Below are 24,798 nucleotides of genomic sequence, written 5' to 3' on the forward strand. Positions count from 1 at the left end.
TTTTAATTGGTGGCTCATATAAAATTGTTATAGGTTTAGAAGATATATTTGACATATCTTTTATGTTTTTTACATAGCAATAGCTTTCATATAGTACTGATGCTCTGTGTTTGCTAAGTTATCAGCAAAGAAAAATGTAGTCATTTCTATCATAATTATCCATCTTTGGTTAGAAAAGATTTTAAAAATTGATCTAGCCAGCCTTTCCAGACCTGTACTAATTTGGTTTAGTACACTTATTTTACAAATGCTGCTCTTACTATCTTCTGCAAAGTCATTGTGTTATTCTGGATTTACATTTCTCTGGCAACATTTCTCATCTTTTCCACATATTCTTTTTTTTATTTTATTTTGGTATCATTAATGTACAATTACATGAGCAATGTTATGGTTACTAGACTCCCCCTATAATCAAGTCCCCACTACATACCCCATTACAGTGACTGTCCATCAGTGTAGTAAGATGCTATAGAATCACTACTTGTCTTCTCTGTGCTATACTACCTTCTCCATGCCCCTCCTCCTACATTATGTGTGCTAGTCATAATGCTCCGTTTTCCCCCTTATCCCTCCCTTCCCACCCACCCTCCCCAGCCCCTTTCCCTTTGGTAACTGTTAGTCCATTCTTGGGTTCTGTGAGTCTGCTGCTGTTTTGTTTCTTCAGTTTTTGCTTTGTTCTTATACTCCACAGATGAGTGAAATCATTTGATTACTTGTCTTTTTCCACCTGGCTTATTTCACTACTCATAATAGCCTCTAGCTCCATCCATGTTGTTGCAAATGGTAGGATTTATTTTCTTCTTATGGCTGAATAATATTCCATTGTGTATATGTATCACATCTTCTTTATCCATTCATCTACTGATGGACACTAGGTTGCTTCCATTTCTTGGCTATTGTTAACACTGCTGCAATAAACATAGGGGTGCATATGTCTTTTTCAAACTGGGCTCCTGCATTCTAGGGTAAATTCTTAGGAGTGGAATTCCTGGGTCAAATGGTATTTCTATTTTGAGTTTTTTGAGGAACCTCCATACTGTTTTCCACAATGGTTGAACTAATTTACATTCCCACCAGCAGTGTAGGAGGGCTCCTCTTTCTCCACATCCTCTCCAGCATCTGTTGTTGTTTGTCTTTTGTATGTTGTCCATCCTAACTGGTGTGAGGTGATATCTCATTGTGGTTTTCATTTGCATTTCTCTGATGATTAGCGATGTATTTCCACATATTCTTAAAGTTTTGTGTGAATTCTATTCTCTGAGCTTCCCTTTTTAATGTGGGTAACCCGTCTTGAGATTATGTGACTCCCCTTCCAGTAGTGGAGGGGGAACTACATGGGGTTGAGAGGAAAGCCTGGGTTCAAAACTCAGCTCCATCAGTTATTAACCATATGACCTGAGGCAGTATATTTAATTTCCCCAGTTATGAGAAATATGTTTAATTCCTCTTCAGTGGCCTGCATCAAACAATACCACAAATTATTAAAATATTTTAAAGTTCCTCAAACTTGTAGACAGGGAAGAGGTAAATTGCTGAGTCACTGCTTATCTTCCCAAATTACAGTTTAGCATTGCCCAGGATGGGAGGTTCCTCGATGAAGAAAGTGGGAGAGGAGACACAGGAAAGGAGATGGTATATTTAACTGCTTGTCTGCATGCTTTTTGGACCTCATAGCTGCCCTGGCAATTTTATGAACAGAGAAGCTTTGGCTCTGCCAGCATAGCCAAGTGGCAAAGAGCAATAGTCTATGTTGAAATCCGGCCTTGCCACTGTGTGCCCTAAGGCAGGTCCCTTCACCTCTCTGCGTTTGATTCCTCATCAGTAGCATGGAGATACCGAGCATCTGCTTCACAGGGTGTTACTGAGGATTCAGTGAAATAAGTGTATAAAATGCCAAGCGTATTACCTGGTACATGGGTCAGCATTCAACAAAGCAAGCTGTTATTTATCCTTTACTCCTTTATAGACTTATGGTCTTTAAAGGAAGGCTTTGGCATTTTAGTAGCTTAATAACATTCAAAGCTGTGACTACAGATTTAGCAGATTTTTCCAACAGGCATAACTTTGTCAAACATTTGAGTGCTTTCCTTTCAAACTGGTCATCTTGAAAGTCCACTCTTATTTAGTATAATATTGCTTTTGTTCAACATATGTTTGGATTTATTACTGTTTTCAGTCTGTTTTTGCTTTTTAGTGTTTTTTTTGCTAAAATTACAGCAAGGATAAAGGTGAATGCCTATATAATTACATTTATCTATTTATTTATTCAACAAACTTTTATTGACCACCTACTATTTGTGATTAGGGAACAGAAAACTTTCAGCAGCATCTGGAATTGTATCAAAAAAATGACAATACTAAATAATATTAAAACTGCTGAAAGGAAAAATACAAATTTTGGACTGTTTTGTAGATACATTTAATACTTCTTTTGGTAGAACAAGATTATGTCCTCGGTATGTTGCCCACAGGAAGACAGATGCCTTCTTTATGAATAAAATGAGATGTACTAAAGGAGACACCAATCTGTATTCAGTGCAATGATGTAACCAACCCTTTAAATTCAAATTTGTGATAAAACAAGGAGCTCCTTTATTTCTTCTCTGTTTGACTGTGACTTTGGAGCCACTCATTCATGAACTTGAAATTGGAAGCACATTACATGAAACTACAGTTGAAACTCTAGTGGCATGGTGATGACTAGAAATGGTTATACATTCAAGAATATTTGCTAGATTCAATTAGCATGTCTATAAACTGTTATTTCTTTGTAAAACCTTCCAAATATCTGTATCTATTCTATTTAACATTTTAATGTTAAATAATTGCAAAATACATACAGTTAAATAAAAATTATAGAGCCCCAAAATTCAAAGGGGCTTTAAAGATAACTGAGGACAGTCACTCTGACTGTGCAGAACCTCTGGTAATGGAAAATGTTTATCAGTAGACCAGCGGTCATAGGATATAATAAAAAAGGATGAAAATTTGTCTATTGTAAGACAGAAGTGGTAGTTAACTTATGGGAAACTTTTGGGTCTTGTCTGTAAGTACAACGTTTTATTTCCAGATATCATTCTGGCCAGCTAAGATGTGTATTCTGCAGTCCAGTTTCTGCCTACAGACCTCCAGTTTGTGACCCTTTCAGTAAACTTAGGCACTCGCTAGGGAAACATCCCAAGATCTTTGTAGTTTTCTAAACTTGTAATTATGTTTTCTAAATTTGTAAAGTTCCTTAAGTTATAATATGTAGAATTAACATTATAGCATACAATTTTAACCATGTATTCATTTAGCAAATATTTACAAAGTGTCTACTGTGTGCCAGTCACTGTTCTAGCCAAAGGGATGATAGCACTGAGCAAAAAGTGGAAATTTGAAGTTCATGAGTGAGTGGTTCTAAAGTTGCAGTCAAGCATGGAAATAAAGGGAGTGGATCAGGTCTGAGAGAGATGATGATTCTGGCTTGGGACATATTGAGCTTGGGAAACAGTAGGCCATCCAAGAGCAGATATCTGGAGGGCAGCTGGCTCTGTGGTTGAGAGAAAGCTGGCTTTGAGGATTGTTGGCGTGTATGGTGGGACCTGAAACATTTGCAGCAGGGTAAGTCGGCAAGGGAATGTGAGCCGTTAGAGAGCACAGAGCAGGAGAGAGTCTGGGACAGCATAATTCTTGGTGCCTTGTATATGGCAGATGTTTTTAATTCATTTATTTGATCACCAGCTCTATTTCTTTCTTTAACTATGTAGTAAGCCTTCCTTATTTGTGACATTATGTAACTTCATTTGTATATGACATTATTGTAATGTTATGAAGCAAGTACAATTTTCTTGTTACTTTGGGGAAACTTTCCTGTTACAAAGGTTTGAGAAGTGAAGGTTTTTGTGTAATAACCTTTTTTTTTCTTTTTAGAATTACATAAGTAATACACAAATATATATATATACTTGTAACAAAAAAAAAACTTGCAAGTGTAGAGAATAAAGTTAGTCCCTTTTGCCTCTCTCCTCACCCTTTTCCTGCCCAAGACTTTTTTCTATGATTTTCCATGTACTGGTCCTAAGAGAGGCTGTGTCCTGAACACAATCCACGTTGGAGATTGGAGAATGTGATTTCATGTGTTTTTCTTTGATTCACAGTGACAACAGATAAGTTATGTTAATGTTCAGCAACTGCCTCCCTGGGAGATGTACTTGCCTTTGCCCTTTGTGGTGGGCCGCCTTGTTTTCATAGGAAGTAATTCAACAGTATAGTTAGTGGATAGCCAAAGCTCCATATTGTGGACTTTGTAATGGAGATTTCTGTAATGCCATCATTAGAGGCATATTATGGACATACTATAGCTGGACAGATAGAGGTTGGGGAGAGATCTTATTTCCAGGATATAGAAAATTACTGGCACTTGAATGCACATACCTTCCCCCAACCCCACTCCCCACTCCCAGCTGGAATGCTAAAGAGTTGTGAAGTATATTTGGTACTGCACTGAATTTTGAGTGTTATTACTTGTGTCAGTTTCAAGCTGGTCAAAATAATTACCTTTAGGGAATGTTAGTGAGAAGTAATCATGAGACACTACATTTTATTAGGTTCCGTATTTTCCCAGTTTTACTGAATGTAATGGACCTAAGTTTCTAGAGTTGATGTTTGACCATCACTTAGAGGAGGACCTCATTAGAGGTATTGAGAGCCTAATAGTGTCTAATGGACCTCAGAGGCATTGCTTCCACAGTGTTAAATATGCGTAAAAATTTGTGTTCAGGGTAGGGAAGATGAGAAGAGAAATTATGTGATTGCCTTTGGTGTTAATAGCATATCACAGCATCTAGAATTTAAATGAAACATTATCCCAGAGCAAAAGCACTGAAAGGGTATTTAGTATTTCTTTGACAACTTGCTGATCTCTGATCTTCCCCATCTGGTCAAATGGTACCTTCGTGGACTTAGCTGTTCAAGTCAGAAATCTGGGACAGTGAAGCTAACTCTGTCTCTCATGCCCACTCCACCACTAGGCCTGCTGATCCTACCTCCAGCTCAGAGAAAACCGATTTTCACTGCCAGCACCCTAACACAAGCTACTGTTACCACTGCCCAGGATTTCCGCAATAGCCATCTGTTTTCTGTTTCACCTTCCACTCTTGACTCCCATGCAGTCTACCCTTTAGCCAGGTGATCTTTTTGGAAACACAAATCAAATATGGATTTACTCCCCTGCTTAAAGTTTTTAAGTGGCTTTCTGTTTCACTAAGAATAAAATTTTTAAATCCCCAATTTGGTCTGCAAGGCTAGGCTATAAGCGACATGACCTTGGAATGACTAACATCCTCTTGAGCCCCATCACCTCTATTTGTCACCATCCATCTAGCTCCTGGAGCAGGGCATCCTTTTATTTGAACCTACCTTTCTTTGTAGGTATCATATTTTAAATAGCATTTATGTTTCCTTCACAAATAAGAAAAGACTTTAAATCTATGTCTGCTTCTCTTTTCCTACTCCTTTGGTTCCCAAATTTTTTCAAAGTTTCTGATTAATTTTCAATACTATACCTGTTTTCTTTCAAGAATTCTTTTCAGCAGTTGCATTGTACTTCACATCTATTTGATCAATAATTGAGATTTAACTATAAATTTTGCTTATTTCTTTGATTAACAATGCTTATATCCCAAATTTACTTTTATTTCTTAAAGTAAAATTTTGCTATGATTTTGAGTCTCTTTTTCCTCCTCTCCCCCCAACAAAATGCATGGGTAGTAAACTTCATGGAGCTCTTGCATGCCTCCAAATATGTTTATTTTGCCTTCATATTTAAATGATAGTTTTAAGGGTATATAGGATTCCATGTCTTAAATTATTTTTTCTCCAAAACTTTGTTGAAGTTTCTTCATTTGTGTTTTAGCATCTAGTGTCATAGATGAGAAGTCTGGCACATATTCACTTTTATTTTGTTATGGTTAGCATTCCCACCATCCTCCCTCCCTTTAGATTGCAAGAGTTTCATTATTTTTGCAATTAAAGACTTTAACCAAGTTGTATGTAGGTGATTCTTTTATCAATGTTTTTATAAACCATTGATAGGCCCTTTCAACATTAATACTCAGGTTTTTCTTCTACTTAGAAATTTGGTCCTGCTATTTCTTTGGTAATTTCTTTCCTTCCATTCTTTCCTTTTGTACAAAATAGACGTATATTAGTTATATATTGGATCATCTATCTTTATTCTCCTTTCTTCCTCTTGGTTTTCGGAGAATTTCCTGTCTCTTGGTTTGGGAGAGTTTATCAGTTCAATCTCACAGACCAGTACTTGTATCATTGGTCATGCTTCTCTTCCTATTCAGACCGCTGTTGAGGAATTAAGGTAATTTATATGTGCCTTTTTCTTTGTTCCCCACTGGTAATTTTTAGTGTTGCTTCCCTCCTCTAAGTATCTACATAGATCCTTGAAATGGTATCTTCATAGATCTTTCAGAGAATACTGAAATTATTGTTTCCTTTGTTAATCCTGTTTCCTATGGGCTTGATTCCTTTGCCCAATTTGGTGTTACTGTTCAATCTATTGTTTTTCATAGTGTCTTATTCTTAGTTGGTTTTCTGTTCACATTTATAAAAGAGGATGCAGACCAGTGGTCAGTGAATTAAATTATCTGGAGAGTATTTAAATGCATATGCTTAGTTTTCATTACCTCTACAAATGCTGATTCAGTTGGATTTGGTGTGGGGCCCAGACTATTGATATGTATATATTACTGCAATCCAGTTTTATTTTATTTTTTTAATTGAACTATAATTCACATATGACATGGTCAGTTTCAGATGTACAACATAATGATTCAATATATGTATATACTACAAAATGATCACAAGTATAGTTAACATCTGTCACCATACTCAGCTAAAAAGTTGTTTTTTTCTTATGATCTACTCTCAGCAACTTTCAAATAAGCATACAGTATTAATGTTGAAATCGGTACCCATAAATCAACTAATGTTGAAATAGTTACCATGCTGTATATTACATCCCCATGACTTATTTATTTTATAACTGGAAGTTTGAAACTTTGACCCCTTTCAACGTTTTCACCTACCCCTAACCCCATCTCTGGCAACCACCTATCTGTTCTCTGTATCTATGAACTTTAAAAATTTTATTTTACATTTTTAGATTCCACATATAAGATCATATGGTAATTTTTCTTTCTTTGACCTATTTCACTTAGTATAATGCCTTCAAGGTGTATCCGTGTTGTGGCAAATGGCAATATCTCATTTTTTACAACTGAATGATATTCTACTGTGTGTGTGTCTGAGTGACATTTTCTTTATCCATTGGACATTTAGGTTATTTCCACATCTTGGCTATTATAAGTGATGCTGTAGTGAACATGGAGGGGCAGGTATCTTTTCAAGTTAGTGTTTTCATTTTCTTTGGATACATACCCAAAGGGGAATTACTGGATCATATGGTAGTTCTATTTTTAATTTTTTGAGGGACCTCCATACTGTTTTCCATAGCGGCTGCATCAGCTTATATTCTGTCCAACAGGGCACAAGCGTTCCTATTTCTCCACATCCTCTTCAGCACTTGTTATTTTTTGTCTTTTTGATAATAACCATTGTTACAGGTATGAGGTAATTCTCATCATGGTTTTGACTTGCCTTTCCCTGATGATTAGTGATGTTGAAAACCTTTTCATGTGTCTGTTGGTTGTCTGTATGTCAACTGGCATTTTAAAAAGCTCTTCAGAGAATTCTGATGTGCGTTCTGGGCTGAGAACGCTAGTTGTGTGATCAGAGTGGTAACTGTGGCAGGTTCCCTCAGCACAAGTTGGACCTGTTCTTCCAGGAGTAAATTCAGAGTACAGGAACCCTGGTCCTGCTGAATGGCTAGGATTTTGGGTGGGTGTGCCTTGTCATTTGTGGTGCTATTTCTTGATTCTCCAGTCCTAGCTGGTAGTGGGTGGATCCTCCTGCTGATCCTCCACTGTGTTACAGAGAGCTGGTCTCACAGCTGAGCCTTTCTGAGAACAGCTGTTCCATAGATCTTTAACTATTCTCTTGACAGTCCTGGCCCACTTCCACTTGCACTGTCTCTGAGTTTGGGTTTGTTTTCCCCCATGCTTCTCTTGGGCACACTCAGGTTTTTAGAAGTCTTTTTTTTTTTTGCTTGGTTCACATTGAAGATTCCTCTACATGGTTAGCACTGCAATCATTCAGTTTTTTTTCCCCCAGAATTCCTTACTGTTCTCCTGGTGGCATCTTTCCTGTTACCAGTGCTACAATGGATTTAATCTTACTTTTATATTTTTTATAGTATACTTACTGTTATATAGTCTTTCAGATTTGTCATTTTGAGGGAGGGGAGAAGTACATTAAAATGCTCCATTATTTGTTATGAGCCAGAAATCCCCGAACACTTTTTGGTTACCTCTGAAAAGTGTCAGCTATCCAAGGAATTTAGCAGACTATGCATAGAAGAGGAACTTATAGGTGGTTTAACCAAATGAAAAACCATTTCATTCCATTAGTGAAAAATGTACTTAAAGTTGTGAGAAACCATTTTCACATATCAAATTAGCAAAGTGTGTTTTGGGGAGTGTTATGGTGGGAGGTGTGGTGGGGAGCTTGAGAGAGAGAAAGAGAAAATTTAATGTTAGCAAGGATGTAGAAGTACAGACATTCTTATATACTGCTTGTGGAATGCAAACTGAGTAACTTTCAATGCAGTTTGGCAATGTGGGCCTTAAAAATGTTCATACTCTTTGACCCAGGGATTCAAATACTAACAGTCTAGCCCAAGGAAATAATCACAGATTAAGGCAATAATATATACGCAGAGATGTTTATCTCCACATTATAAAGTAAATAAAAACAAAAGCAAAATAAAATAAAATGAATGTTCTATATTTAAGTGCTTGACACTGAGTAATTATTAAATTATGGTGCATCTACACAGCTAACAAAATTCTACAAACAAAATGAAGGTGACACATGTTTAGAAGGATTTTATTGACATAGGGAAAATGCTCATATAGTTGTTAATGATGCTAAGTGAAAAAAGTTGTACTTTAAAACAGATTTATCCAGAGTATCAATCCTATAAAAAAAATATTTGTGCAAAAAAAGTAAAAATTAACAGTAGTGATTGTTTTTATTACTTGGATTATGTAAGTTTTCCCCTTATGGTCTTAAACTCTTCTGTATTTTCCACATTCCTGTGCTGTAAGTATACTATAATCAGAAAAAAAGTCAATGTTATTTTTTAAATTGCCAACCTGTCTCAGAGAAATAAGAATTGCCAATAATCACATGACAATATTTAACCTCAGTATTAATTTTTAAAAAGTAAAGAATGTTCAATAACATGGAAAATGTTATATATATGTAAGTGAAAAAAATAATAATATATATGTAAGTGAAAAAAATAATAATATGTATGCTATGACCCCAATTGGATTAAAAAGGTGTGTGTGTGTGTGTGTATCAAAATGTAGACAGTGCTTATCTCTGGGTAGTGGATATTTTCTGATGACTTTCAACTTTCTTCTTTATGCTACTGATTTAGATTATATGAGTTTTCTGCCCCTGGTCTTATCTACTCTTCTGTATTTTCCAGTTTTCCTACCTATCGTGACTGTGTATTGCTCTTATAATCAAGGGAAATTTTTTTTTGCACATTAACAATATCAAATTAGTCTTTCCATTCTCTTTCTGCTCTTCATATATACTTAAAATATTTGACTTGGATGTTAGAGTAAGAGAAATTTGAGGGACTTCTTTATGTAATTCAGTCTTAAGAGTTAAATGACTATATTGACACAAATTTCTATACTATTTTAAAGAGATTTAACTTTGTTTTGTCTGAAGAAGCATCTGAGTACTTCAGACAACTTGTGTCTTTCTCAAAATATCAGCCACATAGGTGCAACATGATGGAAAACTGTCTTTTGCCATCTTCCATAAAGCCTCCTAAAGTTTTTTATTTCTGAAAATTGAGATATAATTTACATACAGCACAATATGCAGATTTTAAATGTATAGTTCAATAACTTTTGGCAGACATTTGCTCCTGTATAAATACCGCCCAGTCAATAAACAACACTTTTGTCACTTGAGAGCAGTTCCTTCATGCCCCCTTGTTGTCAGGCATCACACCCAAGGGAAATCTCTATTCTGATTTTCACATCATAGGTTAATTTTGTTCTTTCTACAACTCTATATAAAGAGAAATGAGTAATATTCTCTTTTATGTCTAGCTCCTTTTGCTCAACATAATTCTGAGACTCATCCATATTATGCATATCAGCAACTTATTCTTTCTTTTTAATTGCTGAGAGTATTCCATAGCATGAATGCCACACTTCGTTCACTCATTTTCGAGTTGACAGACATGTAGGGTGTGTCCAGGTTTGGGTTATTTGACAGTCAGGGATGCTAGTCTGTAGCCACATCACAAACCTCAGCCTGCCATGCTGCTTCTCTTTCCCTGCCTAAGCAATTCTTTCAAATCAAGCATTTGCCCCATAGTTAAGGGTCTGTTTCCAGCTGCTTGTAACTAAGACCACCACAAAGAGAGCAGAGAACAAAACCAAGCCCGCCAAGTCCAGGACAGATGCCTCAGGAGTTCAGCTCCTGGGCACAGAATGGCAGGCCTGCAAGTTAACAAAGCTCCTTTCACAAAAAAGAAAAAACAAAGAAAGAAAAAGCTAAGCAGTAAAAGAGCCCAGGGCACCAGTCGGGGAGACCAAGGGCACCATTACCACACTGGGTCCAAATCACAGCTGTTGAGGTTATTCAGAATGCTGAGTGTGGACTACACTGCAAGTTGAGTGGCACTTCCCACCCCTACCAGCTGCAGCAAGTGCTGCCCAGGCACCCCTCTGGGCTCACTTCTGCTGGGCCTTTTGGGGGTGAGGAGTACCAGGTGACTTGAAGCATTTGCTGTGTGTTCCCTGACTGCTGTTCCAGTACCAGCTACCTAAAAATCCATGGCCTCTTGGGTATGTTATTTGATAACTGGAAAGAAATTCCTACGAACTCCAGTGGCTAACATAGGGTTCAGGTAGTCAGCTTGTTACCCAAGAGCAGGAACTGAGAGTTCTGGAGGCCAGGATGTATATCTCTCTGTGACAGGGTAGGGCACGGCACCCTCACTCAATCTCATTTCTTGTAGAGTTCATTTCCCACTCTGCCACCACCAGCCAAGGGTAATGTGGCCTTTATCCCAGAATTCCTTGAATACTGCCTCTTTATCCCATCTGTCCCTGAATCTTGACCCAGAGTTCAGGTTAACTGAGTGCAAACAGCTGAGGATGGGTGGAGGGAGAAGTACAGGTATTCATAAGGGCTTTCCAGTTCTAGAAGAGTTATGGCATAACTCATGCCATTATAGTGTGTCTACCATGGATGTTAATACTGATCAGTTTTGCTGGGAGGATCCTCTGACACTCAGCAGTGGACGCAGACAGCAAACAGTCCACTCCATGTACACCGTAGGCCTGCCTGTCCTTTCCCTACACTGTTGTTTATTATCTCATATGTCAGGTTTTTACCTGCTTATCTTTTGGCCCCCATTTCTTGCCCAGAAGTTATTTTATCCCTTGCCTCCTTTTTCCTTGCCTTCTTTAACTTAAACTTTCTGGGTGAAAAAAACAAAACAAAATAAACATCAGATCTTCTAACTTTACACTAGCTAACATTCCCTGCCAATGCATTGACCTTGAGCACCTTCCAGAAGATATCTTTAATACCTTTGGTTTCATTATGGATGACAAAATACATGGAATTGGATTTCTTTTCCCCAGTATTTGGTTGCTAGTTGTTTATTTCAACACTAGATGGTATTTTCTGATTGAAGTTATTTATAAGCAGTTTGATTCTTAAAATCCTTTTTAGTATTACTAGATCACCTTGGACCATGAGTCCCATTTAACCAATATGTTGAGAGAAGGTATAAACTGAAACTTTGGAAAGTTGATACCAATCATGGGAACCAAAGCAATCACTGCCCCTCAAACTAATAAGCTACTAGTCCTACAATGACTTGCACTTTTGGGGAACATGTAATTTCCTAGAAATTGCTAGTCTTAAGAAAAACCACAGTTATTTTTCCTGGGTTACTATGTTGTCTTCAGTTCTGATTTTGATATGAGAGCAAACAATAGATTGTGTCCAGCCCAAGTTACATTTATAACTTCAGACAATTTTTCTCTCATAGACATTAGCAAAACATTTTTGGTTGGAAAGACTTTTTAAAGTTTTCTTTCCCTCTCTCCTAGTTATAGTTGATACTTTCAGCTCTAATTAACCATGGGTGTTTGAGCTAATGTTTCATAACCAGTTTTTTGGGATTTGAACTATATGAAAAAGAGTTCATGATACATTGTATAAAGTCTATTAAACAAATTACTCTTATCAATAAACTTATAAGGTTCATGTGTATCAGTTTCTTTATTAGGAACTGAAGATAATAAAAATTATAAGTAAGGGAAGGGAAAAATCCTTGAATTTAGACCATTTCCATAGACAAAAGCAAAAAGTAGAGCCCTGAATAATTGACACTCACTTTTTGGAATATGAATATTGGGCTCTCCATGGCAAGTATAAACTTCATATTTGTGAATTACTACAGGTTGTTAGTACATTATCATAGGGATACAGATAACTAAAGAAAGTTATTATATTACCTTAATTAAAAATTATGTCAGATAATAGAAAGATATCCCAAGTTTATGGATTGGAAGACTTGATATTATAAAGATGGCAGTACTATTCAAATTTATCTACAGATTCAATGCAGTCTCTGCCAAAACCTTGGCAGCCATTTTTGCAGAAATGGAGCAGTTATCCTAAAATTCATATGGAATTGCAAGGGACTCTGAATAGTTAAAACAATATTGAAAAAGAAATGTAAGGTTGGAGGACTTGTGCTTCCCAATTTTTAAAAAGTTTCAATAATCACACAGTGTGGTTCTGGCATAAGGATAGACATATAGAGCAATAAATGGAATGGAATGTCCAGAAATAAATCCACATATCTGTAGTCAATTTATTTTTGACAGGGGTACCAAAACCTTTCGATAGGGGAAAGAATAATCTCTTCAACAAATGGTGCTGGGACAACTGGATATCCACACGTAAAAGAATGAAGTTGCATCCCAACCTCATACCATATATTAAAATTAAATCAAAATGGATCAAAGACCTGATGTAAGAGCCAAAACTCTTAGAAGAAAACATAAAACCAAAAAGCTGCCCAATATCCAAATAATATGAATTTATTTTAAACATGTTTTCAAATTAAATGAAGGAACCAACCAAACACATGTCCAGATCACATTTTAAAACAACCCAAGCCCATTCAAGGTAGTAGTTTTACCAGCTTCTACAAATAAAAATGAAAAAAAAGCAGAACTATATGCCTTAATTGTTACTTTAGGAAGAAACCCACTTAGTATCATCCATCGAATTTTCTTAGAAGAAAAGATAAGGTAAATCATGACCTTAGATTGGTAAAGGATTCTTAGAAATGACATCAAAAGCACAAGCAACAGAAGGAAAGATAGATAAGTTGGACCTCACCAAAATGTAAAGCTTTTGTACATCAAAGGACACTATTGTTAAAAAACAGTGTCTATAGTATGGGAGAAAAATATTTGTACATCTGATAAGGGCTTAGTATCCATAATATATATTTAAAAAAAACCTCTTACAAACTCAACAAGAAAAAGACAAAGCAGCCCAGTTAAAATATGGGCACATTGATGGACAGTGACTGCAATGGGGTATGGGTGGGGACTTGATAATATGGGTAAATGTAGTAACCATATTATTTTTTCATGTGAAACCTTCATAAGAGTGTATATCAATGATACCTTAATAAAGAAAAATTCTGTACAATGTAAAAATAAATAAATAAACAAAATATGGACAAAGACTTGATTGGACATTTCTCCAAAGATATGCAAATGGCCAGTAAATATATGAAAAAATATTCAATAGCATTGGTCATTAAGGAAATGCAGATCACAACCATAGTGAGAAAACCACTTCACACCCACAAGGATAGCTATAACTTAAAAAACCCAAACAAACAGAAAATAGTGTTGGTGAGGTTGTGGAAAAATTAGAACCCTCTTGCTTTGCTAGCTAGAATGTAAAATGATATAGCCACTGTGGAAAACAGTTTGGCAATTCGTAAAAAGTTCAGTGTAGAATTACCATATGACTCAGCAATTCTACTTCTACATATATACCCAATGTAATTGAAGACAGGTATTCAAACAAACAATTGTACACAAAAGTTCATAGTAGCCCAAAGGTGGAAACAACCCAAGTGTTCATCATTGGATGAATGGATTCACAAAATGTGATATATCCATGTAATGGGATATTTTTCAGCCATAAAAAGGAATGAAGTATTTGTACATGCTATGATGTAAAAGAACCTCAAAACATCATGCTAAATGAAAGAAGGCAGACACGAAAGGTCACATGTGGTGTGATTGCTTTTATACGAAGTGTCCAGAATAGGTAAATCCATGGAGACGTAAAGCATGTTGGTGGTTTCCCAGGGCTTGGAGCAGGGGGGATGGTAATGACTGCTTAATGAGTACAAGGTTTCACGTTGGGGTGACTAAAATGTTATGAAACTAGGTAGAGGTGATGGTTGAATAACATTGTGAATATATTAAATGCCACTGAATTGTACACTTGAAAATGGTTAATTTTATATTGATGAGTTTTATCTCAATTAAAAAAAATTGCATCATACAGTTTTTGTGATCTCATAACTGTGGCTTTAGTCTTAGTTACCTTGTGACTGTTAGAACCCATGTGCTTTATAGCATCAGGATGTCGGGAAAGTTCTTTCCAGTGTGGGCAGGAAAATTGAATGGATGATACCAAGTGGGTTTCTTCCTAAAGTAACAATTAAGGAATATAGTTCTGCTTTTTTTCATTTTTATTTGTAGAAGCTGGTAAAACTACTACCTTGAATGGGGCTTGGGTTGTTTTAAAATGTTATCTGAACGTGTGTTTGATTGGTTCCTTCATTTAATTTGAAAACATGTTTAAAATAAATTCATATTATTTGGAGATTGGGCAGCTTTTGGTTTTATGAAAATTAAGAGTAATTTTTAAAGAATCTCAAATGTACATATGGAATTGCAGTAAGGTTTTCTGATGGTTTGCTATGCCTCACTGCTAGAGATTTTTGTGACATTTCCTAAAACAATCACAAGTGCATCTTATTGTCAGTGGAACTGGTGTCAGAAAAAGAAAACTGTGTTTTCAATTCAATCAAGCATAGCTTGTGTAAAAACTAAAAACTGTAGTTTTATTTTTATCTTATAACTGTTTCATTTTGCTTTGAGGAGGGACATTACGTTAGATTCTAGCAAAAAGCCTGAGATTGAGAAGAGCTTCGTACTCAAAAAGGTAGAGTGTTTTGCCAGTGATTGTGAAGCTTTCTTTTGTGATGAAGTTGATGCTTTTGCCCTATAGTCCTGCTTCTGCCCCTGCGTTGTACGTGGATGTATTTCTCTAGCAGATGTATTGAGGCTGGCTGTCATGTAGACTAGTGACTGCTTAATGAATACAAGGTTTCATGTTGGTGTGACTAAAATGTTTTAGAACTAAGTAGAGGTGATGGTTGAAAACACTGAATATACTAAATGCCACTGAATTGTGCACTTGAAAATGGTTAATTTTTTGTTGATGAGTTTTACCTCAAAAAAAATTTGCATCATACAGTTTTTGTGATCTCATAAATGATCACTTATGACCCAAAATATACCATTCAGGCTAAGTTTGTAGACGTGAAGTGAACAAAGCTAGTTGCTTTGTAGGGGACTGAACCCACTGCTTTTGGCATCATTAGCATTATGTCCCAATCAACAGACCTAGAGAGGAAAACAATAAATAAATGCCTTGCTTGAGTGAGGGCTTTGTGATTTTACAGTGGGAAGGGATCTGGCAAGCATAGCAAATTATCTGGAATAAATGTAATAAGCTGAAGGATTGGGTGAATGTGAGTACTCAGCTTTCTATAATTATTGCTCTGACTTCCATAAAATTAAGATAATTTCCTCTTGGTGATGTCCACTGGATAATTTTTTTAAATAAGAAAAGGTCAGTTTTTAAGTTGCGGAGAATTAAAAGTTGTGTTTTTCAGTATGTTATTAGGAAAGTTTTCCAACAAGAGCTAATTTAACTAGACATTGAGCTACTATACCTTGACAGCAGTAGAAGAAAGAGAATAGAGGGAGGAGACTACCACTTACCACAAGAATGTATTTGCCCAGGAACCTTGCCTGTGAACAGCAGCGTGGTGCATTTCCTTGCACAATTTACTTAACCTTTCTGTGCCTTCACTTCCTCATCTGGACAATTAGAATAATAGAATCTGGCTCATAGGATTGTTATAAAATTGAATTAGTTAATGTAGTTAAAGCTCTTCAGAACAGTGCCTGGCACAGAGTAAAAGCTTGATATGTGTATATTAAAGATATAAGGATGATGGTGCAAGATAACTAGAGGCCTCTTTAGTAAGGGGTGCTTTTTTGAGGAACAGACTTGTTTATATTCACTAATACTCACAGTCCTGACCCTCTCTAGCGTACTGATGCACTGTTATGTTTGAAGTTCTAAGACCCTCTTGTGTTCTCACTTTAGCGCCCTTTTACTGCTTAAGGGCATCTCAATAAAAGAATGTTTTGAGACAGAAAGAACGAACTCAAAAGCTATGGTTTTTCAACTATTTCCCAAGTAATTTTAAGATGGCACAAAGCCTGTTTGGTGGTTTGTTGAAAACATAGCTACTGTCTCATTTCTTCACCAAGTTAGTGTGTGCCCATTGTTGGCACTGGGCAGAATGGGACAACGTAGAGATAAGGGTCAGAGACAAAGAAGAGGATAATATAGTTCCTTGGCCTGGAACTCCCCTTCTAGACCATTTTTTACACATGTTGAATCCTTCCCAGGAAACCCCAGGGCTTTGAATGGAAGAGCATCAGAAACAGCACATCCTTAGTGTATCCTTGAAGTTGTTAAGGCCAGATGTCAGTTTTATAATTTCTGCTAAGCCATCTCAGACTTGCTAGGAGAGAGAGAGAGAGAGAGAGATGGGAACTCATTGATGGAAAGTGTTTAAATTACAGATTTTGATGATGATCTTGTTTTTGATGATGATCTTGTTCAGATCTATTATCAGAGACAGTTGAGTTTGTCTTATTTCTGTTTATATTTTTCAGTTTCTACTAGCATTTTTAATAATTTTAAATTGCCACTTTGTATTTTAATGACCTCTTTTTACTCTCCCCACCCTCTTGGTTTTTCTGTTTATAGTTCTGGTGAAAATGAATTAGGAGAGGAGATTGATGAGATTGGATAACTGGCTTCCTAGAATATACTTCCTCTCTTTTCTCATGAAGTGATGATATGCTGCTTCTTTTATAGGACTGAATTGTAGCTGGCCTGCGCAGCAGCAAGTGAACTTTTAAGAATGCATACGAAGCTACATAAAGTGAAGAGGGAACCTGGAGAAGCCAATGAAGTAAGGAAAAAGTATGTCTTCTGGGTAGTAAGCAGTATGCTTCTGAATTTTAATAAATTTCTTGCCCTATCATTTACCATAACTTTGTAATGCCTAAGTTTTTATAAGTCATATTTAGTCTTTGTATTGCTGTTAAACAGTATTTTCACTTTCCTTGATTTTTGTTGCTGAACTTGGATTAAATGATTCTATTTTTGGATTAACCTAAAATCTGTATCAAATACACAATTTTGGTGATTTCTTAGACCATGTGATAAGAACCTGTTTATAATACTAATGGTATTATAAAAGTAGAGTTGCATGTTGTCTTCTGTGATGTGTGGATGTAGTCCAAGGTCAACCTCTAATTTGAGTGTAAAACTTATACCTCTGCTTTCTTTGTGACTGACTTGAAAAACTAGAACACTAGTGTGAATACCAATTATCCAAGCCGTATTCTCAGCTAGAGGGTGTGTGGCCTGTGCTCTGGGAAGGACTTTTCAATGCTAAATGTCATACTGAAGACAAAGCAGACTGGCAAATAATCAGTGTGAGAGCACATAGCCTTCAGTTGATGGAACAGATATGCCCTAGTAAAGTTTTTATTTATATGTTTTTTTGAGTTGGGAGCTCAATTTAGTCTATTATTCAGTTACTCAAAAGCTTAAACTTTGGTTTTTTTTGGTGTTGTTGCTTTTAGTGTTTTAAATAAAGGAAATCTATTAGATTATTTTTTGCTATAAAGTTAAGAACCTTTAGTATGCTGAGTACAAATTTTTGGAAAGAAACTGGAGGAAATGGAGTCAGGGTCATCTATGGTAGATAATGCTGGAAGTTCTGTGCACCACATCCTGACTTAGTTCCATGGCAGCATCACTCCTTGTCCACAAGCCCAGGGCCACCCAGCCCATGGGAGTTTTTCCACAATTGTAGCTTCTGGAACTTCCTGCCTCATGGTGAATTGCAGCAGGGCTCCTGTAGAGTATATGGTATATTCCAGCTTGCTCATTCTTTGAGTCATAAGGTTGAACAAAAACTATTTAGTGGCCTTGTATATCAATCCTCTAAACTAGAAATAGCGTAAGACAAGTTTATTTACAAGTAAACTTGTACACATATTTTCTAATGCTCAACTTCATGTTACTTTGTATTGGAAGGAATTTCTGATACTGTATTAATTAACAGTGATGATAAAATGCTTCTTAATTTTGTGCTTGTTTTTAATGATTGCATAGCTTATTTCTTCCTTGAAGTACAATATTGGCATTTAGTCTTAAAAAGGTACTCTAATAAGGATAAGAAGGCATATCTTTATTATGAGTTTTAGAATTTTTGAATTTAGATATTGGATTAAAAATTTTTTTAAATCAAAGTATCATTGATATACAATCTTATGATAGTTTCACATAAACAACATTATGGTTTCATCATCCATGCATATTATCAAGTCCTCAGCCCCCATTGCAGTCACTGTCTACCAGCATAGTAAAATGCTATCAAGTCATTACTTGTCTTCTCTGTGCTGTACTGCCTTCCCTGTCACCTACCTATACTGTAATTGTGAATTATAGTGCCCTTTAATCCCCTTCTCCCTCCTCACCCACTCTCCCAACTCTCTTCCCTTTGGTAATCACTAGTCCCTTCTTGGAGCCTGTGAGTCTGCTGCTATTTTGTACCTTCAGTTTTGCTGTTTTTATACTACACAAATGAGTGAAGTCATTTGGTATTTGTCTTTCTCTGCCTGGCTTATTTTGCTGTGGATAATACCCTCTAGCTCCATCCATGTTGTTGCAAATAGTAGGATTTCTTTTCTTTTTATGGCTGAATAATATTCCATGTATATATGTACCACATCATCTTTATCCATTTATCTCTTGATGGACACTTAGGTTGCTTCCATATCTTGGCTAGTGTAAATAGTGCTGTGGTAAACATAGGGGTGCATATGTCTTTTTGAATCAGGGATCATGTTTTCTCCAGGTAAATTCTTAAGAGTGGAATTAGTGGGTCATTGAGGAACCTCCATATTGCTTTTCACAATGGTTGAACCAGTTTACATTCCCACCAACAGTGTAGAAGGTTCCCCAGGTGTTGGATTTTAACAAATGAATTTTTGATATCTGTTGAAATGACACATGACAATTTATTTTTTTGCAGGTTTTTTTTTAAGTATTACTGATATACACTCTTAAGAAGGTTTCACATGAAAAACAATGTGGTTACTATATTCACCCATATTATCAAGTCCCCCCCATACCCCATTGAAGTCACTGTCCATCAGTGTAGTAAGATTCCACAGAGTCACTATTTGCCTTCTCTGTGCTATACTGTCTTCCCCATGATCCCCCCCACATCAACACGACATTTTAAAATTTAACCTATCCCTACATTTTATTTACTATTCTAAATTTTTGAGCATGACTTCTAAGTAAGCTTTGTCTATAGTGTTCTCTCTCCATTTTCTTTAGCCAGTTTTAAGATCAGTTTAGTAGCATGAACTAGATAACCTACATCTTGACCAGCTTTAAGCATGATTTCTCTATAATATGAATTGTTTGTTTCTGGGGAATTTAAAAGGGTTCACTGATACACCATCAGAGACTAGTTGCTTTGTGGTAATGTAGTTATTTTATTTTATTTTTAAAGATGTTGGTCTATTTAGGTATTTTATTTTTGCTGGTGTTAGAATTTACATTTTTTTTTTGAGAGGGCATCTCTCATATTTATTGATCAAATGGTTAACAACAATAAAATTCTGTATAGGGGAGTCAATGCTCAATGCACAATCATTAATCCACCCCAAGCCTAATTTTCATCAGTCTCCAATCTTCTGAAGCATAACGAACAAGTTCTTACATGGTGAACAAAAGAGAATTTACATTTTTAATAGAAAATCCACCTATTTAGTTTTATCCAAATTTATTAGCCCATCCATAGTATTTTGCCTACTTTTAGATCTCATTTTTCCAATTTCATGCATTTCTTTTTTTTTTTTTTGTAAAGCAGAGACGTTTAGTTGAAATATAAGACTTTAAAAGTACAAGAAGACACACTAAAAAGCCATTGTCCCCCTCACTCTTCCTCTGGCATCAGCTTCTCCCACGGGCAGCACCTCCTGCCAGTTTCATGTAGGTCCTTCCGAGGTGTTTGGTTTTTGCTTTCAGAATATCTAATTCCTTTCTTTTTTAAAAAAAGCTCCTCTTGGCATTTTTGGTTGTTCATTTCTCAAGATTATTAGTTGGGTGTTCAGTTTCTATTTTTGGTTTTTTGGCAATTTTTTTTTGGCATTTTATTTAAAGCAATGCTTGTCCTCTTTTTTACATTCTATATAGAGTTCTTGTGTGGTGATTTTGTTACATTTTCTTACTTTATTATTGTCATTTCAGAGCTTACCTCTTACAAGCAGAATATTGTTGAGTTTTGTGTTTTTTTCAACCAAACTTGAAGATTCTGTTACTTGTGTGTGAATTTACCCTGTTTACTTTACGGTGGCTATTGTATTTGTCAGTGTTTTCTCTATATAATGTCTTAACTTTTATATTTCTTAGCTGTCTCTTTTCTGTTACACCTTCTGTTTTACAGAATGTTCTTTCCTTTTAACCTTTAAACAAATTTTAATGGTGAACAATCTTCTGAATTCTCTTCATGCTAGAAATAACGTGTTTCTGTATTTATTTACTATCATCCAAGCAAAAGCAGGAACTGTCCTTTCCTTCCATATAAGGAAAATCAGTTTCTCCCTGTTTTGGCATCCCTTCTTCCTATGCCTTATCTACCCCCATTAATTTTTTTTCCCACATTTTACGTTTGTTCTCTGAGTTATACTAATTCTTCTGGACTTCAACTTTGTACTCTTGAGTATTTTGCTGCTCTTAATTCAGTTAGTTAACAACCATAAACTGAGGCCTTGTCTGAGCTGAAGGACATGGAACGATGTACAGGAGATACAAAGATACAGGCAGTTGTGTCCCTGCCTTCAAGGTCTCCTTTCCGGTTGAGGAGGTGGCATGTATGCAAACCAACAATGGCAAATGTTGTGATGTGTCAGGTGTCCTGGAGACACAGGGTGGGGGAAGGGCAGAGGGAGTGATTTTTTGTGAGTCAGCGAAGGTATTCCGGGAGCTGAGTGTTACTGTTCCAGCAGAGTTTTGTGAGGTAGAGAATGAAGCAAAAGGGCGAAAGCCTGAAGGTACCAGGCTCATCAAAGCCTGAGGGCACCCAAGTGACGGGATGAGACTGGACCAGGGATTTGGAGGCCAGGCTGTGATGCACCTTGAATGCCTGGCCAACCTGTGGGAAACCCATAGGTTTTAAATCAGGGGAGTACCGTACTCAAGTTTGTTTTTAGGAAGATAACTGGCTGTCAGGTAAGCACGGACTGCTGGGAGATATTGGTTACGGAACTGTGGCAGTGCTCCAGATGAGAGAGGGTGGGGACTTGAACAAAGTGGTAGCGGTGATAATGAAGAAGAGAAGATGAGGGGTTTTGAGACAGAATTTAAAAGTACTTGTGTCTGACTCAGGTGAGACTGGGAATTAGAGGATGACTCAGAGGGTCATTTGTTGTTTGTTCGAGGGAAGGTGATAATAGATGGTGGGAATGTTGAACAACTTATGGAGAAGGGTAAAGTGTGTGGAGGGGTCTGCAGAGACTAATTTGGAGAGAGAGAGGAGAGTTTATTTTAACTTGAATTTAAAAACCTTTCAGACATCTAGGAAAACATATCTAGGAGCAGTTGGAAATATGGAATGGAAACTCAGGTAAAATGTGGGGGCTGAGATAAATATGTGAGATGCACCTGCTCCGAGGGGGATGTCAAAGCCGTAATACATATAAAATCCCCACCCCTCCAGGGAGAGTACATAAGACAGAAAACAAATGGGCTTAGGATGGCCTCTTGACAAAGGCCAGTCTTTATGTGCAGAAAATCAACATACTGAGCACTGTAATACATGCTCAGCATGGGGTGGTGGGAGCTTTTTCAAATGGCTTGCGTTACCTTTTCAATAGGCCTGTGTGTGGAAATTATTACTACCCTACTTTGTGGGCCAAGAAACTAAGGCTCCAAGGCATTATTACTAAGCTAGTACATGGGATTGCGAACCAGGCCTGAATGCCAAGTGGATGCTAGAGGAAAAGGTAAGGGAGGAGTGGATAAAAGTGGTATGGACAGAAATCAACTCAAAGTGGATTAAAGACCTAAACATAAGACCTGAAACCATAAAACTCCTGAAAGAAAAAAACATAGGCAGTACACTCTTGAACATTGGCATTAGTAATTTTTTTTCTGGGTATGTCTCCCCAGGCAAGGGAAACAAAAGCAAAAATAAACAAGTGGGACTATAGCAAACTAAAAGGCTTTTGCACAGCAAAACAAAACATCAACAAAACAAAGCAACCTACCGAATGAGAGAATGTATTTGCAAATAATGTATTTGACAAGAAGTTAATATCCAAAATACGTAAGAACTTACACAACTCAACACCAAAAAAACAAATAATCCAATTAAAAATTGATAGAGGACCTAAATAGAGGTTTTTCTAAAGAAGACAAACAGATGGCCATCATTAAATGATGAAGGCACCTGTCTGGGGGTGGCATCATTTTGTTTATTTTTACAGATGACAGGAGTGGATAAAAGTGGTATTCTGTTTGCTCATCATTTTTTCCTTTGAGTCTCATATCTTAGATTGTCTTGTTTCTGGGTTTCTATTACTCAAAAAAAAAAATAAATCAAAAGTAACTCTGCTGGATTCCCTTTCATGTAATCTGCGTATTTAATTTGTTTACTTGGAGTTCCTTTTTTTTTTTTTTTCTCTTGTCCTTCTACACATTGCTTTCAGATGTTTCCAAGCAGTGGCCCTCTTTGATTGCTGATTTTTGTGTGAGACCCTGGGAGCCCTCCTTGTTTCTTCTCTCAGGTCTTTCCATTCTGGAGGTGGTTGTCTTCTGTCACTTTTGTTCAACTCAGCTTCCTCCAGAACTCTGGTTCATAGATCACGTCTCTCTTCCCGATAACAATTCATTCTTGCATTCTTTGGCAACAGTAGAGTGTAGCGCTAAGAGCATGTGCTCTAGCACTAGGCTTACCTGGGTTCGAATTTTGGCTATACCAGCTACTAGCTGAGTGAGTTGGGCAACTTACTTAGCTTCTTCTTGCCTCAGTTTCCTCATCTGTAAACTGGAGGTAATAATAATACCTACTACTAAGGGTTATGATGGGAGTTAAATCAACTACAGCACATGAAGCATTTAGAATGAACCGTGTCTAATGCATGTTATGGCTCAACTGCTTTTAGCTGATCTTGTTGTTATTCTCGGGGAAAATAGTAGATAATCTCTTCCTGATTGTCATTTGGGCTACACAAATAAGTGATAAACTTACAGACTGTTGGGCCTTACTTGATAAACTAGAAATAAGCAAATCCTGGGCACCAGCTAGCATTCCCTCAAGTTCTTAAGGAGTTCAGCAATGAACAATTTTAATTTTGGTCCAGATGTGACATCTGGAATTGCAGATGTCCACTTTGTGACCTCACCCTCCCCATAGCAGTGTTCAATTAATTTCCCTTAAATATAGGCCATAGCATTTTAATTTCTACCTTACTGAATAGTTCTTTCAAAACATTGTTGATTTTGCTTACCCCATCTGCGAATAACAGATACTGGTCAGTCAGCACACAAAATTAAGTAATTTGCCTGAAGTCCCTGGTGAATAGGATTTAAGCCCATGGATCTTACTCCAGTGGTATTTAAAGAGGGAGAAAGATTTACTGGATTATTGTATATGATTAAAGTAGCTACAGTGCTATCGTAGTTCAGGCTCTATATCAAAATACTGCAGACTGAGTGGCTTACAAACAACAGAAATTTATTTCTCCAGCTTCTGTGGCTCAAAGTTGAGATCAGGGTGCCAGCGTGGTCAGGTTCTGGTGGGAGCCCTCTTCTGGGTTGCAAATGGCCTTTCTTCCTGTTGTAACCTCATATGTTGGGGAATGGCAAGAGAGCTCTCTGGGGTCCCTTTTATAAAGGCACTAATCCCATTTATGAAGCTTCCACTGTCATGACCTCCCAAGGCCCCCATCTCCTAATACCGTCAAATTAGGAGTTATAATTTCAACATGAATTTTTGGGGGGATGCAAACATTCAGTCCATAACAAGTACCAATCTCTAAAGGTGTGGTTATGTGCTCTCCACAATAATTTTTTTTTGACAATGAAGATGTACTGTTTTTATAAACAAAAGAAAAATAAAACTAATTGAACAAA

At 36.7% G+C, this 24,798-nt stretch overlaps 1 protein-coding gene across 13 annotated transcripts in view; it reads left to right on the forward strand.

Moving 5' to 3' along the window:
* Window positions 1–24,798, forward strand: part of ZHX3 (zinc fingers and homeoboxes 3) — a 137,893-nt gene that overhangs the window by 40,801 nt on the left and 72,294 nt on the right. For 8 of the 13 annotated variants that reach the window (XM_073236602.1, XM_073236606.1, XM_037012837.2 and 5 more), the window contains exon 2: window positions 17,452–17,559. The gene's annotated coding sequence lies outside the window, so the exon portion shown is untranslated. The remainder of the gene's footprint in view (window positions 1–17,451; window positions 17,560–24,798) is intronic. The other 5 variants (XM_037012842.2, XM_037012844.2, XM_073236605.1 and 2 more) reach the window with 1 other exon arrangement.

Source organism: Manis javanica, chromosome 5, assembly GCF_040802235.1.
Source record: "Manis javanica isolate MJ-LG chromosome 5, MJ_LKY, whole genome shotgun sequence".
Lineage (NCBI taxonomy): Eukaryota > Metazoa > Chordata > Mammalia > Pholidota > Manidae > Manis > Manis javanica.